At 41.5% G+C, this 15,445-nt stretch overlaps 1 long non-coding RNA gene across 1 annotated transcript in view; it reads left to right on the top strand.

Annotated features, from left to right (window-relative positions):
* Nucleotides 1–15,445, top strand: part of LOC111098354 — an 89,122-nt gene continuing 73,677 nt past the window's right edge. Inside the window, exon 1 of the long non-coding RNA XR_005368006.1 lies at nt 1–886. This is a non-coding gene — a long non-coding RNA (uncharacterized LOC111098354). The remainder of the gene's footprint in view (nt 887–15,445) is intronic.

Below are 15,445 nucleotides of genomic sequence, written 5' to 3'. Positions count from 1 at the left end.
GGCGCTGCGTGGTGGTCGCCGCCGCTCGCGCTCCGTGATGGAGGAACTCGGCCTCCTCTTAGAGCGCGGTCAGCTCTTGCTTATTTCCTTCAGTTTCGCTCCCTGCCTGGGGTGAGTGGCTGGCGCCGGTCCGTGTGCAGATTCACAGCCGGGCTGGCCTTGCTCAGCAACGAGCTGGAGTGCGATCCTTGGCGACACCGTGACACAGGCCTCTTTCTGGGGAAGACCCAGAGCCGCAAAGTGCCTGGTGGGACCCTCAGCCCTTTTCCAGCACGTCCGTGGGAAGTGGCGAGCGTGCGTGTCCCGCCTCGTGGCGGGTTCTCTCTCTCCCACACCTTCCTCTGAGGACGGTGAGGCCTTTGTGGGCTTGTTACCGCTCTGTCGCCTTAACTGCAGCCTACCCCAGATCTCACCAGAGGCTGCTCTGCGCCCCGATGCTGGCTGCCAGTGAGAGTCAATTTCCCTCTCATGAGATGTAAAACGAAACAAAGCAAAACTCCAACACCCAAACCTGGTGATCCTCTTCTGTTGGTGCATAAGCAAGAGCAGATGCAGTCCTGTCCCCCAAATGTAACCCCCCAGACATCAGGGAGCCTGCCTGCTGTTGCCCCCTTTGCATCTCAGAGTCTATGGGTCAAGCTTGCCTCAGTGAGCATCAGTTTGCAAGGTTAAATTTACTCTGATGCCTGGACATAGCACTTTCCTACAACTGAGCAGGGGCTTCTGATTCCAGACAAAGGGATAAAAATGCATGCCGCCTATTTTTCATGCTAATTACAACTAAAAACCCTGGACAAAATGCATAAAGCACTAACTACCAGAAAACTGAAAGGTGGAGGAAAGAAGCAGATGGCTAGAGACCTAGAGATTCAAGAATAACCCAGAGGTGAGTTTGGTATGCGTGTGTGTGTGTGTGCATGCTTGCTTGTGAGTGTGTATCTCCTGGATATCCTAGCCTGAGCACTAGAGAAGCCTGAAATCTGGAAATGCCCCGTGACACCAAAAAACCCTCAAGAAAGCCTTCCCTCTCTGGCCAAAGGATCTGGGAAAGGGTGGTCCTGTGTGACGGACTGTTTTAACTCTACCTGAATATATATTCTGGATATTAAACCCTTATCATATATGTAATTTGGAAATATTTTATCCCATTTTTTAGTGTGCCTTTTTACTCTATTGATAGTATCTTTTGATGGGCAGAAGTCTTTCATTTTTATGAAGTCCAGTCTATTTTTTCTTTTGTTACCTGTGTCTTTGGTGTTAATATCCAAGAAATTGCTGCCAGGTCCAATGTCATGAAGCTTTCCTCTGATGTTTTCTTCTAAGAATCTTATTACTTTATGTCTTACCTTCAAATCCTTGATGCATTTAAGTTAATATTTGTGTTTGGTCTTAGATAAGGGTTTAATTTCATTTTTGTGCATATCCAGTTTTCCTACATTAAAAAGACTGCCCTTTCCCCATTGATTGATTTTGGTACTTCTGTCAACAATAATTTAACATACATGCAAAGATTTATTTCTGGGCTTTCTATTCTGTTTCATTGATCTACATTTCTGTGTTTATGCCAATACTGCATTGTTTTAATTACTGTTGCTTTGTTTTGGTTATTTGGGGTCTCTTGAGATTCCATATGAATTTTTGGATGGGTTTTTTTTATTTCTGTAAAAACGTCATTGGAATTTTGATTAAGATTTGCTTTGAATCTGTAAATCATTTTGGATAGAAGTGGCAGTTTAACAATATTGAGTCTTCCAATCCATGAACATGGGATATGTTTCCATTTATTTATGTCTTTCATTTCTTTCAGCAGTGTTTTGTAGTTTTCATTGTATAAGTCTTTAAACATTTTTTTCTTTTAAAAAAATTCTGAAAATTCTTCTTTTAAATTCCAGTATTGTTAACATACAGCATTAGTTTCAAGTGTGCAACATAATGATTACATACAGTAATTCCATATATCACCCTGTGCTCGTCCAGACAAGTGCATTCCTTAATCTGCATCATCTATTATTTCACCTGTCCCTGCACTCCCCTCCCCTCTGATAACCATTGGTTTGTCTCTATGGTTAAGAATCTGTTTCTTGGTTTGCCTTTCCTTTTTTTCTTTTCTCATTTGTTTTGTTTCTTAAATGCTACATATGAGGGAAATAATTTGGTATTTGTCTTTCTCTGACTTATTTTGCTTAGCATTATTTATACTCTCTAGCTCCATCCATGTCATTGCAAATGGCAAGATTTTGTTCTTTTATATAGCTGAATAATATCCCATTATAATATATTCCATTATAGTAATATTCCATTATACATAAACACACATACAACCATTATACACACATACACATGCACGTGCACATGCACTACATCTCCTTTATTGATTTATTTTTTCATCTATTGATGGACATTTGGGCTGCTTCCATAGTTTGGCTATTGTAGATAATGCTGCCATAAATATTGAGGTGCATGTATCCCTTTGAATGAGTGCTTTTGTATTTTGGGGTATGTACCCAGTAGAATGATTACTGAATTTGTAGGGTAGTTCTTTTTTCTTTTTTTAAAAGATTTTATCCATTAGAGACACAGAGAGAGAGAGAGAGACACAGACAGACACACGCAGAGAGAGAAACAGGCTCCTTGGAGGCAGCCTGATGTGGGATTTGATTCCAGGACTCCAGGTCACACCCTGGGCCGAAGGCAGGCACTCAACTGCTGAGCCACCCGGGCATCCCTATAGGGTAGTTCTATTTTTAATTTTTTGAGAAACTTCCATATTGCTTCCATAATGGTTGCACCAGTTTGCATTCCCACCAGCAATGCACAAGGGTTCTCTGTACACTCACCAACACTTGTTTTTTGTGTTTCTAATTTTAGCCATTTTGACAGATGTGCAGTGATATCTCACTGTAGTTTACTTTATAAGTCTTTTGCCTCCTTTGCTAAGTTAATTCATAGATATTTCATTCTTTTTGATGCTATTGTAAATGAAATTATTTTGCAGTTTTTGTTTCAGATTGTTCATTGTGTGTAGAAGTGCAACTGATTTTTTATATGTTGACTTTGTATCCTGCTACTTTGCTAAATTCATTTATTCTAACTGTGTGTGTGTGTGTGTGTGTGTGTGTGTGTGTAATCTTCAGGGCTTTCTATGTAAAAGATTGTATTATCTACAAAGATAGTTTTACTCTTTTCTTTCCATTTTGGATGCTTTTTATTTTATTTTTTATTGCCTAATTGGTTTAGCTAGAACTTCTGGACTATGTTGAACATAGTAAAAACAAGCATCCTCGTCTTGTTCCTGATCTTAGAGGAAAAGCTTTCAGTCTTTCATCATTGAATATAATTTTCCTGTGGGTTTTGCATATGTAGCTTTTATTCTCTTGAGGTAGTTTCCTTCTATTCATAGTTTGTTGAGTGATTTTATCATGAAAGAGTGTGGATTTCTGTCAAATGTTTTTTCTGCATCCACTGAAATCATTATGTGGTATTCTATTTCTTTCTGTTGATGTGACATATTATATCAATTGATTTTCATATGTTGAACCATCCTTATATTCTGGGAATAAATTCACTTGGTCATGATGTGTAATACTTTTGATATATGGATGAATTCTGCATGCTAGTATTTTGTTGAGGATATTTGCATCAATGTTTGTAAAGGATAGTGATCTGTACTTTTTTTGTAGAGTCTGTTTGGCTTTGCTATCATCAGGGTAAAGTTGGCCTCAAGGCTTCATAAAATGAGATTGGAACAATTCTCTCCTCTTCAATTTTTTGGAAAAGTTTGAGAAGGATTGGTATTAGTTCTTTAAATGTTTGGTAGAATTTACCTGTGAAGCCATTGAATTGGGGTTTTTGTTTTTTGGGAGATAGTTGATTGCTGATTCAGTCTCCTTATAGTTATAGATCTATTCAGATTTTCTATTTCTTTGTGATTTAGTCTTGGTAGGTTTGTGGTTCTAGGAATTTGTTCATTTCATCTGGGTTATCCAATTTGTTGGTGTACAGTTGTTCTACTCTCATAATCCTTTTAATTGCTGTAGAATTGGTAATGTTCCCATTTTCATTTCTGATTCTAGTAATTTGAGTTTTCTCTCTTTTTCCTTAGTCCATGTAACTAAAGGCTTATCAATTTTTTTTGATGTTTTCAAAGAACCATTAGTTTCATTGATATTTTTCCTATTGTTTTTCTCACCTTTATTTCATTTTTCTCTGCTCTAATCTTTATTATTTTCTTCTTTGTGCAAGCTTTGGGTTTAGTTAGTTCTTCTTTTTCTAGTTCCTAAGTTGTAAAGTTACGTTGTTGACTTGAGATCTTTCTCTTTTTTTGATATAAGCACTTATAGCTATAATTTTCCTCATTTTAGTATTGCTTTTGTTGCATCTCATACGTTTTGTTCTGTTTTGTTTTCAATTTCATCATTTGTAAAGCATTTTCTGTTTTCCTTTTTGATTTCTTCTTGGATCAATTGATTGTTAAAAGTGTATTGTTTGGGCAGCCTGGGTGGCTCAGCAATTTAGCGCTGCCTTCAGCCCAAGGCCTGATCCTGGAGACACGGGATCGAGTGCCACGTCAGGCTCCCTGCATGGAGCCCGCTTCTCCCTCTGCCTCTCTCTCTGTGTGTCTCTCCTGAATAAATAAATAAAATCTTTTAAAAAAGTATATTTAATTTTCACAATTTTGTGAATTTTCAGTTTTTTATATTATTGATTTTTAACTTTATCTCATTGTGATCAGAGAAGATAGTTTCCATGATATCTACATGACCTAGAGTTAGGCGAGAATTTCTTAGAAAAATAAATTTATTTTATTTCTTAAAATTGTTAAATTGGACTTCATCAAAATTTAAAACTTTGCTCTGTGAAAGATACTATTAATAGAATACAAAGATAAACCACAGACTAAGGGAAAATATTTGCAAATCATACATCTGACAAAACATTTGCATTAGAATATATCAACAACTCTTTAACCTTGACAGTGAAACAATGTAATTAGAAAATGGACAGAAGACTTGAAGACGTTTCTCCAAATAAAATATATAAATGGAAAATAAGTATATGAAAAGATGTTCAACATGATTACACCTGAAACTAATATTACACTATTCCATTAACTAAATGGAATTTAAACAAAAACTTGGAAAGAAAAAGAAAAAAAAAAAAAGAGACAATATATTGTATGAATCTATTTATATGAAATGTCCCAACTAGGCAAATCTATAGACATATAAAGTTGATTTGTGGTTGCTTGGTGTTGGGTCAGAGGCAGTTGAGGATGAGAGAAATGGTGGTCAGGTGACTGCTAAGGGACTCGGGGCTTCTTAGTGAGGTGATGAGAATGTTCTAAAATTGAGACGGTATGAGTTACACAATGTGTGAATATATTTAAAAATGTTGAATTATGTACTTTAAAGGATGAGTTGTGTGGTACACAGATTATATGTCAATAAAGCTATTGTAATAAAAACACAAAAAATGATTTTTTATTAGAAAAATACAAATTCAAACCATGATGAGATACCATTACACACCTATTACAATAGCTAAAATAAAAAATATTGACACTACCATGCTGGCAAGGATGTGAAGCTACTGGAACTCTCACATGTTGCTTAGTGGGATATAAAATGATGTGGCCAATCTGGAAAACCATTGGGAGTTTCTTACAAAGTTAAACATACATTTACCGTATGACGTAGCAGTCACACTTGTGGGTAGTTATCTTACATACATGAAAGCTTATCAAACACAAACACCTGTATACAAATGTTTATAGTTGTACACTATTTCTTTTTGCAACTTTATTCATAATAGATGAAAACTGGAAACAGGGCAGCCCTGGTGGCTCAGCGGCTTAGCGCCGCCTGCAGCCCAGGGCGTGATCCTGGAGACCCTGGAGACCCTGGATCGAGTCCCATGTCAGGCTCTCTGCATGGAGCCTGCTTCTCCCTCTGCCTGTGTCTCTGCCTCTCTCTCTCTCTCTGTGTCTCTATGAATAAATAAATAAAATCTTTAAAAAAAAAAAAAAAAGAAAACTGGAAACAGCTCAGATGTTCTTAATAGTAAATGATTAAACAAACTGGTACATCCATGCCATGAAATACTACTCAGCATTAAAAAGGAACAAACTATTGATACACATAATCACTTGGATGGATCTTGAAGGCATTATGTTGAATGAAAAAAATCTAAAAAGGTTATATACTGTATGACATAGTTTATATAACATTTAAAAAATTAGGGGCTCCTGGGTGGTTCAGTCAGTTAAGCATCCAACCCTTGGTTTTGGCTCAGGCCATGATCTCATGATGTGAGATTGAGTCCTGTGATGGGCTCTGCTCTGGGTGTGGAGCCTATTAGGATTCTCCCTCTCCTTTTCCCTCTGCCCCTCCCCCCAAGCTTATGGCATGTGCATACTCTCTAAAAAAAATTACAAAATTATAGTAATGGATCATTGAATGCTAGGGGCTAGAGATATTAAAGGAACTATAAAAGAGTAGAAAAGGGTTTTCACTAAGGGAATAGAACACTTTTATATCCTGATTAGGATGGTGTTTACATTAGTACAGTCTTGTGCTAAAATGATGAAATATGAATACGGACTGTAGTTGAGTTGATAATATTGTGACAATATCAGTTTCCTGGTTTTGATAATTTCTTATGATTGTGTAAGATATTATAATTTAGGAAGCCTGGATAAGGGGTACATGGATCTAGTATTTTTGCAACCTCTTGGGAGTCTAACATTATTTCAAAATAGAAAGCAAAAAACAAAATAAAACCAAAAAAACTGAACAAGCGCTATTTCTGAATATTGCTCTGCAGATAACTTGAAGCATTTCTGGTTTAGCATGGCACTCAGGACTGGAGAGAGCCCCTCTCTTGCTTCTTTTTCCTTTGGGTCATCAAATCTATCTACCTAATTCCTTGAAGAACGTCTTGCAAGCAATTCAGACAAACATAGTTCTACTCAAAACATCTGTGTGAAAGGAGCTAAGGATCCCTTTTCCAGGTGCTGTAGAGTCTTTAACCCCTCTTCCTCTATCTGCTCCTCTCACTGATGTTTGATGTTATAGAACTTCGTGGCTAATTTTTGATCAGTCAGCATATGTTTACTAAGCACAAGGTTCATGCAAAAAGAAATAGAATTTATTTGTTATTTTGGTATCTGTATGTGTATAAACATCAACAGACATCATGTGCTTAGGGGATCTGGGGTCAGGTGCAAACCATCAGAGTCAGAATTCAGGGCAAATCACTCTTGTGTTCCCTCACTGCCTTGGATGTGAGCTCTCTGGGCTCCTGTAGACACTGACACATTGTAGTATTTTTGATAATTTTTGTGTATATCTTCCTTCTCACTGGGGCAAAAATCTTGTCTTCTAGAAAATTTTCATCCAAGCTATTGTTAATGTTTGCTATCAGGACTAGGTCCTGTGTGGTGTCTATAGACTTCTGTCCCAGCTGGCATAGCCACAACACCCTTTGAGATGCTGCTTAGAATCCCACACAGTCTTTACCGTCTCAACCTTAGAACCTTATGAGAATCCTTGTCAAATGAAAATGACACTGCCCATTGTGGCAGAGGCTGATAGTGCCAGCCCAAATACATTTCTCTGCTTCTTCCTTTGTAGAAGAATCTCTATTTATTATGGGAGGTGGCAAGATGCTCAAATAATAGACTACAATCTTCAGCCTCTTATGTTTCTAGATGTGGACAGGCAACAAGTTTTAACCAATGAGATACACAAAAGGGTTATTGGGTGGGACTTCTGGAAAAATTTTTAAAAGACAATTATAAAGTGGCTGTTTTGAAGCGGGGGAGCCCCTCTTCTTTCTTCTGCCTTCTGTCTGGAATCCAGATGTGATGGTCAGTGTTCCACCATTAGTCCTTTCTTTGCTCATGAGGTGGCCTTCAGAATGAAAGTCAGAAGCTAAAGATATAGAGTCAGAAAATTGAAGGAGCCTTGGTTCTTGATGCCCATTGCCATGCCAGGCTGGGACTGCCATCTGTGAACTCTGTGTGAGAAAAAAAAAAACCTGTATTCTCTTTGCTCTTACTAGCAAGTCAAACACAATCACTAATAGATACATGCCTATGTGAGATATTGCCCTGGCCTATCAGCCTTGGAACCTATTATAAAACAAGATGAGGTCACTGTGGCAGGTCACATGTTCTTAATGAGCATGTACTCATGACAAGGGAACGTGTGCTGATGTGTTTGAAGAGGAGAGTCAGAGTAGCTGAGAAGAGTGTGGAGGTGGGGAGGACGCTGCTTGGAAAGGATGAGGGGGGTGAGGAGTGATTGGGTGTGCATGAACTTTAAGCCATACTTTCAGTGTCCGCTGGTAGGGGGTCACCTCCTTCTCTACCCTTTTGCTTTCTGAGTTTCCCTCTGCCAACAGGCTCTGGGAACTGAGATCCAGCTATACCCTTCAGACCCATAGAGAACTTGTCACTAGTCCCAGTGAAATGAAACATGGGAAAAGGTCAGTTGAGATTGGCCTCCTGAAAGGAGGGATCTTCAGTGAGTCACCGCTCAACTTCCTGAGGTGCATGCAGTGGGAATGATTAAAGCAGCAGTCAGCTCTTTGCCTGATGTTAGTTCAGGCCTCTGATTTAAGAAACAAATAGGATGTGCAGAAAGGGAGAGTCAGGTCCATTTGGGACTGGGCATTTACATATGGAAACTCAAGGCTGTGCACAGCTCACAGGCAGAGGAGGATTTAATGGAAGTGGATGGAGATGCTTTTTGTGGAAGGAAATAATGAGAGAGAAGCAGCTCTTGTTTTCCCTGGATGTCATCATGGCTCTGGACTGATGACATTTCCAGAGAACAGTCCTCTTCCCTGCCAGGCTCATTTGTGCTCTTGTGCGTGGGCTCCTGTCCTCTGCCGTAATGGGGCAGCCACAGTGGACGTGCTCATGGCCATAAGGAGTTTTATGGCCTTCGAAGAGAATGAAGCTTGTTTTGTTTCTATGAGAGAAGAAATGACAACTTCTCTCTTTGCCTTCTCCCTCTACCTTCCTATCAGCAGTTTGGCATGGCTTTATAGCTCTGTCTTGTTGGGGCCATCCTCCCCCAAGGCCCAGGTCTTGCTGGTACTAATACAACTGGAAGGCATAACCGCACTCTTCTCTCAGCTCGAGATAGGAATTTAAATTAAACCTCATTTAGCTGGGCGCTCCCTTTTGATTTATCAGCAGATGCCTCTTGCTGTTTGAGCCTTGTTAAATTGCTAGCAAACACTTCACTGACCAGCTGTTCCTATTAAGCCAAAAGAGCGCTGCAGAGCAGGGTCAATCCCCTTGCACTTTGGATGGTTCTTATAGGCCATCCCTGCGGAGCGGCCATGGGGAGGGTATTATCCCCACACCCTGGGAGCCGGCTGGGTAATGGCAGCAGAGATTCTTCTGCCTATGGGTGGGAATGGAGGGGGGAGTAGGCTGCACTGGTCAGGGACCATTGCTCTGTTCCGCATGCTGGGGTCCTGCCAAGCCTCTGAATGAGGCAAAGCCCTGATGCCCAGCCCCTGGTGTAATGTCAGGTAGGTATCTTCCCCATGGGTAACGAGCCTAGCACATGCCAGCCATGGATGGGGCTTTGCTGAGCCCGAACTGACCTAGCTAAGTCTAGGCACAGGTGTAGTTCAGTCTTTATGACCCATGTGTTCCCTAGAGGAAGAAGGGCACACACTTCCATCAACTGTCTCACACTCAGTGATGTGTCCTGAGAAGCCTAGGGCTGTTTACGTATGTGCTGTGTCTTTGTGTAAATAAGGAAGAGTCCCTATCCTTATCGTGGACACAGCCTTGTGCTAGGGCCAAGACCTGGGCAAGCACCCTCCATGTGCAGCTCTACCTCCATGCCTGGCCTCTGTGGAGCACCTTTGTATTGTGTGGGCGCTGCACAATTGCACTGGGAACCCCACTGGTCACCTCTAGCTCAGGAGCAGCCTGACTGGCTGCCTAAGATTTTCTCTCTACCATTTGCTTATTCCGCTCCTCAGAGTGCCGTCCTATCTCCTGCCCTCACTCCCTTCTCATTCCCAAACTAAATCCCACCAGGTCACAAGCAGCTTGTTCTCTGGGGACCATGTACAGATCAGAGTGGCCCTCCAGAGCCTTGAGGGAGGCCATCCAGAGCTGAGCCCCTGGATCAAGGCTATGTGGGGCTTGTGTGCCAGACCGAGGGATCAGGGAAGCCTTACTTCTAAGTGCTTGGTTGTGAGGAAATTGGTAGCACTGACTCATGGAACGGAGTCCTTCCTGGATAGGACCCAGGAAGCCACAGTCTCCATCACTGTTCTTACTTGAGATTCTTGTTCCAGGTGGCAGAGGTATCACTTTGGACTTAGAAGTTTCAGCAAAATGTCTCAAAGGCAAGATTCTGAGAATGTCCCCCTGAGCTCATCCTAGGACCCTTCTCCCTGTAGCTGTGGACCTCCAGAGCCAGGGCCAGGTCTAGGTGGAATGCTTTGGGGTGGGGTGGTTAATATATTCTAGGAGTCAAGCCACATCCTTACATAGAGAAACTCTGCAAAGGATCTTTAAGACCTAATATCAGAGCATCAGATGTCTACTCTGATCTCTTCCCTTTCCTGTCCCCTCATGACACAAAGACAAGTACATAACAGACTCTGGGCCAGGCCCCTGGATGTAACCTGTCCAGGTACAGTGTCATATTCTGCAGGCTCCTGGATCAGACCCTTCATGGGGGTGGTGGGCTGTGAAAACCCCAGGCTCCTGATCTCATTCTCATGGGTCAACCTGGCCTTCAGGCCACACTTACTTTTCCTGTACCCTTGTCACATCCTTTCCTGAGATACCACAGAGTGGGAACATGCAATGGGCAGGTTCTCAGGTTGCTTACGGAGCACTATTGGAGGCTGCTCAGTATCTTACCTACCATTTTGGTACCTACAACAGGTAGCCCTGATATTTTCTAAGAAAAATGATTTCCTCTGTATGCCTCTCAGTGGGATCTACTCATTCCCCTAACCCAAGTCTTATTTTTCACCTTTGTAAGGGTTTTTATTCTTGTTTTACTTTTGTTTTCTATTTTTTGATCAATATCCTTTCAAAGATGGCCAGTAGTTTTTACTTCCTTTTCCTTCAGAGGTGCAACTGGGCAGCTCTGTGTCCTTTGCACAGCCCACACCTACCCAAAATTTTGCCACAGTTACACTACTAGCTCCGCACAATCCTCCTGTTAGACCACTTTGGATGATTTTCTTTTTCTTTTTCTTTTTTAAAGATTTTATTTAATTATTCATGAGAGACACACAGAGGCAGACACATAGGGAGAGGGAGAAGCAGGCTCCCTGCAGGGACTCCGATGTGGGACTTGATCTCAGGATCCTGGGATCATGACCTGAGCCAAAGGCAGATAGCTCAACTACTGAGTCACTCAGGTGCCCTGGATGATTTTCTTTGAGTGTAATTCTTGGCATTTTCCTCTCCCAAAACTCATCTGCCATTTTCTTGTCCACTCATGGCCTTGAAATAATTCCTGGCACTTTGATCCCTTTCGTTTGGCATTTCCTTGCAGACTTTGAGAATTCTTCCTCCCTTTTGGCATTGTTACAAGTAGTTAAGTGTGTTCTGGTCTGAACATCAGGCTTCATGTCTGCATCCTTTAGGCTCAATTTTCTGTACTTTTCTTTGTTCTCCATTGGCTCTAAAAGAATGATATTTGTCTCTCAGGCATAGGGAAGGGAGGGATAGAGTTTCAGCCTCTTGCCTTCCTCCTCATTTGCACACACATCAGGTCCAGCTTTGATCCTACTTTTGGGAGGCAGCATGAGAGAGCAGAAAGGTTTTGGACCATGGAGTAGACCTGGGCTGAGTGTCAGCCCCTTTCTAGTTGTGTTACTTTGGGTGACTTATTTATCTCTCTGAGCCTCAATTTTTCAGTATCAAATAGGGATAATAATCTTTGCTTCAGAGGGTACCCAAACAAAGAATATGGAGGATGAATCCATTTGATGACCAGATGATGGAGGGATCATTTATTTCCTAGGTGCCCTGGCCTCCCTTTGCTTTCCTAATATTCATAATAAAAACAAGAGAAGCTCTTAAAAGCATACTTTTTAAAAGCTGAGCTGGTTGTGCACTGTCCATAGCAGCATTATGTACAATAGTCAAAAGGCAGAAGCAACTCAAGTGTCCGTTGATGAATGAATGGATTAAAAAAAATGTGGTATATGCACACAGTGGAGTATTTTTCAGCCTTAAAAAGGAGTAAAATTCTGACACATACTACAACATGGATGAACCTTGAAGACACTATACTACGTGAAATAAGCCGGTCACAAAAAGACAGATACTGGATGATTCACTTATATGAGGTACCTAGAGTAATCAAACTAATGGAGACAAAAAAGTAGAATCGTGGTTGCAGGGGCCAAGAGGACAGGGAATGGTGAGTTATTGTTTAATGGGTTTCAATTTTGCAAGATGAAGTAGTTCTGGAGATGAATGGTGTTGATGGTTACACAACAATGTAATTGTACTTAATGCCACTGAACTGTACACTTAAACATGGCTGTTTTATGTTGTGTTATGTTTCTACTTTACCATGATTAAAAAAAGAAAAGGTGAGCTATCCATGCTTTTTATTCATGTTGTCTTTTAACAGTTTGCCAGTCAAGAGGAAACAGTTTGTTTTACCTAAATTTTTATTATAGTAATACATGCATGTGAGTGAAAAGAATTAAACAGTACTGTGCTAAAAAAAAAAAAAAAAAAAAAAAGCCATCCCCTCGCTAGCCTAACTTCTCCCCACAGCTCCCTAGTCACTGAGAATATTTTTAGCTAGACAGTGACACCCTCTCCAGCAGCTGTGGGGAGAGCCAGAACAGACCATTTCTAGGCAGGCCTCAGGACCACACCAGGCTCTCAAAGACAATGCCAGGCTCTTATCTCTGAGGAGAAGCTAGGCTGCAGAAGAAGAAACTAAAGCTGACAGGCAAGTGAGGTCGGAGAGAGGGGACCCTGCTGGGGCTGTCCAGCTTTTTCCAGGTTCTTCCCAGTTTTGTGGGCCTAGAGAAATCTGTTTTGCCTCTACTAAAGAAACATGAAAAGCAGAGTTGTGCCTGGAGGAAGTAATGGGGGAAAAATGGCACCAATGAGTGGGTTTAGAGGCAACAAGTCTATTTATGGAAAGTTGAGTGGATCACAATAATTGCATGCAATTCCATGCTTTTAGTCTTCATGGTAACCTTGTAAGGCAGGCACTACTGTTTATTCCCATTTTACATATGTGGGAGTTGAGGCAAAGAGATTGGTAAGCCCAACCAATGTCACATGGATCTGGACTATTATTCTTGAGTATATACTGGGGCTCTGACACTAAGGAGATGAGAAGGAGAGCAACAGCAGAGGCCCAAGGAGCCCCACAAGCTTGGCCAGATGCGGCCATCTAAGTGTCCAGGTCCTAAAAAATGGGCATATGAGAACCTAGGCAGATGCTGCAGATGGGCCACAATAGAGGAAAAGAGGGATGTAAATTCTTCTGGAAGTCTCCAGCAGTCTGAGAGCTGGGGCTGAGGGGCTGCTAAACAGATTGTGAAGGAATAGGCTTCAAAGGTGGGGGAGATTGTACTGGGAGAACTGGAGAAGGTTCCTTGAGAGAAGACATCCAGGGGAAGTAGAGGAGGTTGAGGACCATGGGAGGGTGAGAGGTGGAGACTAAAGGTTGTGTCTTCAATACTGCACAGAGTGGGGCTGTGACCTTTTTGGAGGTGTCAGGATGTCATAGGCAGGGTCAGGAATTTTAGATGACACAGAGACTGTGGAGAAGGTATCATCTGTCTGCTCACCTACTCTCCCTCCCTTCTTCTTTCATCATTTCATCCATCCATCCATCCATCCACCCATCCATCCATCTGTATTAGTCTGTTAGGGCTGCAATAACAAAGTTCCACAGACTGGGTAGCTTACACAACAGAAATTTATTTTCTCACTGTTGTTGAGGCTGGAAGTCTTAGATCAGAGTATCTGCAGGTTTTTTTTTTTAAAGATTATATTTCTAGAAAGAGCATGCAAGAGGATGGGCAGAGCAGGAGGGAGAAGAAGAGGGAGAGAATCTCAAGCCGACTCTGCACTGAGTATGGAGCCCAAAGTGGGGCTCAATCTCATGACCCTGAGATCATGACTTGAGCTGAAACTGAGTTGGGCACTAAATTGACTGAGCCACCTAGGCACCTCAACAGGGTTGATTTTTATAGATGCCTTTGTCCTTGGCTTCTAGATGGGCATTCTCTCTTTGTGTCTTCACATGGACTTTTGTCTGTTATGTGTCTCCAAATTTCCTATTCTTATAAAGCCACCAGTCATATTGGATTAGAATGCACCCTGATGACCTGGTTTTACCTTAATTACCTCTTGAAAGATGCTATCTCCAAATATAATCATATTCTGAGGTACTGGGGGCTACAGCTTCAACATATGAATCTTGATAGACACAATTTAGTCCATAATGCTTTCCTTCCATCCAGTCACCTTTTAATTTATCTGTCCTTCCTTTCTTCCATTCTTCCATTTATCTATTCATCCATTTATTTATTCAGCAAATATTTATTTTTTTAAATTTTTTAAAAGATTTTATTTATTTATTCATGAGAGAGAGAGAGAGAGGCAGAGACACAGGCAGAGGGAGAAGCAGGCTCCCTGCAGGGAGCCCGACATGGGACTCGATCCGGGGTCTCCAGTTTCATGCCCTGGGCCAAAGGCAGACACCCAACCGCTGAGCCACCCAGGCGTCCCTCAGCAAATATTTATTGACTACAATGGGTCAGGCACCCATGAAATATAAAGGCCTAAGATGTCTACAGACAGTGGGACATAGTTAAAACTAGTGGGGAAAGGACAAAGATAGAGGTGTTCCCAATGAGAGGGAAAAGATAAAAAAAGGATACTCCACTGATATAGGGGTGGGGTGGCAGAGAAAGACTACTGGAAGACATAATGCTTAAGGTGGGTATCGAATACAAACTAAAGTGGCCAAGAAAATGGAAGGAAGGGAGAAGGGCACTCCAGGCAGAAGGAACAGTGCATGAAAAGACACATGTGTAAGAGAACAAGGCATAATCAGGGAATTGCAACAAGTTCGTTCTGCCTGGAAGGTGGAGTGCACGTAGCAAGCATTGAGCTGGATCGGAGGTCGGAGGAGTGGACATGAAAGAGCTGTCTCCTCCCAGTCATAAGGGGCTTGAGTTTTATTCTGGAGACAATAGGGAACCAAGGACAAGTTTTAAGCAAGCAAGGAAGAGGCCTTTCCTCAGGAACGTTTAATGATAGGTTTTACTTATCTTGCTTACTGTCTGCCACACCTGCTAGATTGTAAGCTTTCCTAGGAAAGGGAGTCTTGTCTCATTGTTATATCCCCAGTACCTAGAACATTTCTGGAACACAGTGGCAGCTCTGTAGAGTAGATGATTTGAT

Source organism: Canis lupus, chromosome 12 (genome assembly GCF_011100685.1).
Source record: "Canis lupus familiaris isolate Mischka breed German Shepherd chromosome 12, alternate assembly UU_Cfam_GSD_1.0, whole genome shotgun sequence".
Taxonomy (NCBI): domain Eukaryota; kingdom Metazoa; phylum Chordata; class Mammalia; order Carnivora; family Canidae; genus Canis; species Canis lupus.
The sequence above is the reverse complement of the archived record's forward strand: the minus strand, read 5'-3'. Positions and strand labels throughout refer to the sequence as shown.